Source organism: Coptis chinensis, chromosome 9 (assembly GCF_015680905.1).
Source record: "Coptis chinensis isolate HL-2020 chromosome 9, ASM1568090v1, whole genome shotgun sequence".
NCBI classification, from domain to species: Eukaryota; Viridiplantae; Streptophyta; class Magnoliopsida; order Ranunculales; family Ranunculaceae; genus Coptis; species Coptis chinensis.
Genome location: NC_141464.1, coordinates 75,579,556 through 75,581,692, shown reverse-complemented (window position 1 = coordinate 75,581,692; position 2,137 = coordinate 75,579,556). Strand labels below are relative to the sequence as shown.

The 2,137-nt window shown below is 36.1% G+C and overlaps 1 pseudogene; it reads left to right on the top strand.

Moving 5' to 3' along the window:
* The first annotated feature begins 639 nt into the window (after positions 1-639).
* On the top strand, positions 640-1,685 carry LOC147478093 (glutathione S-transferase TCHQD pseudogene; annotated as a pseudogene).
* Positions 1,686-2,137: the final 452 nt, after the last annotated feature.

The following is a 2,137-nucleotide window of genomic DNA, read 5'->3' as shown; positions in this document are numbered from 1 at the left end:
CAATATGAGAGAGGTTAGAAACTTAAGTGGGTGTTTGGTTCTCATTTTTTCTTAAAAAACTGTTTTTCAATAAACATGTTTGGTTGTGATTTTTATTAAAAGCTATTTTATCAAATCAGATTTCACACTATGTTTCTCGATATATTTTGGCATATCATGGCATAAATCACTAAAGTCTAAAACATCTGAGGAGTTTATTTGCTTTTAGCACAAGTTTTACCTAATTATCATAAAACAAGTTTTTAGGACCAAAAAGTGTTTTTTGGATGAAAAACGATTTTTTTTAAATAGAAACCAAACACATTTATTTTTTCAAAAAATGTTTTTTCACTAATAAACACTTTTTGACAATAAATAATTAGGATCCAAACACCCTAATTAATTAGCGGTCTTAATTATTCAACCACATCAAAAAAAAAAAAAACCCTTTGTTTCTATTTTCTCCAAACTTACATCTCCCTCTCAACTCTCCATTTTAGGCCTCCCCATTTTTATTTTATCTGTAAAGGTTTATTTCATGTTGAACGAGTTCATTCTTGCTGGGGAGCTCCAAGAAACAAGCAAAGAAGGTATGATATACATTAAAATAAATTAACTTTATGTGTCTAATATCGGTATTGCCCTATGAATAACTTCATAATGAGTTTACTCATGCTCCATCCTTTGGAGTCGAATCACTCTTATCCCATCGGTGCTTTAATCTATCCCAACTTTCTTCTCGCTGTTTTATCTCTCTTCCTATTCCCACCGAGCCCCAGATCACTTGCTTTGGTCCGGTATCCCAGCAAGCCATCCTTCTTTCCATGCCGGCTTAATCCTTCCCTGCGCATACCTTCCATCCCGACTTTGATATATTCCTCTGTGAAGACCTGGAAAAGTCTTCTTTTCTTTTTCGCCGGTTCCAAAAACAAAATCAACTAGAATGCCTTTAGCATAGGGAGGCTACTCCAATCAATTTGTTAGGTCAACATTGAATCTATTGATATAATCCAGTAAGTTACTTATAAAAATTACCTTGCTTTGTTCTTTTCTAATGGAAGAGAATAAGTTCTGACAGTGACATATATTTACAGGTACATAGAGAGAATTAGGATACTCTCTTCAGTTTTTGAAAGTGACATGGATAGTAACAGAGAAGTAGAAAAATGGATGCACAAGATACAGGGATGGAATTCCAAGATATTCATTCACTCTCTCCCACATCCCCGAAAAGTACCATGTATTTGTTTCTAAATTCCTAAGACGGGTGGTGATTGCTCGGATGGCCGAGTCACCAGATTTAGCAAGTGTCTATCATTTAAAGCTGAAAGACGCATATGATACAGAAGACAAGTTGAAAGACCCGGATGCTCAGAAGGAAAGTGAGGAACAGCTGGTCCAACTTCTTGGCGAAGTGGAGCTGCAACTAAATGAAACTTACTATCTGGTAGGAGACGAGTTCACTATGGCAGATGTCATGTTAATTCCACTGCTGGCACGCATAGAACTCTTGGGTCTGGAAGATGACTACATTGTAAGCAGACCCAAAATTGCTGAGTACTGGATGTTGGTAAAGCAAAGGCCCAGTTATAAAGCATTAATAAGGAAGTATTTCTCAGGATGGAGAAAATATAAAACACTATTAAAGACCTGGTGGTTTGTCTCTATCAGAAGTCTGCTAAAGAAATATTGACATGGATAACAAATTGAAGAGAAGAGGACGGGAGCTAAAAGTGAAAAATAAATTGTATTTCTGTAGTTGTATACTTGAAGGTATATGGAAGGTGGTTATACTGATGCCGAGGAGCATAAGATTGATTTGAGAAAAGTCAACCGGGTATAAACCTGTGGATAGGTTAGTAATACAGCGATAGTTTGTTCGCAACAGAATATGTGTTTCTGATGATTCTGTTCCATTCATTTTATTTTAGACAGGTGGGACAATAATCATGGCCTGCAACTTTTAAGTATATTCAATTGTATATGAAGATTTCCCAGTTGAAGATCTGTTTGGAGCTTCTATAACGGAATGCTTCGATCAAGAGCGTCCCCCGGAGCTCTCAGAGCAGAAAAAAATGGTGAGTTCAACTTCACAAGTTAAATTTGAGTTTGTGGGGAACAGAAATGTTTGATCATTTATAAGATTTGGCCATCATTT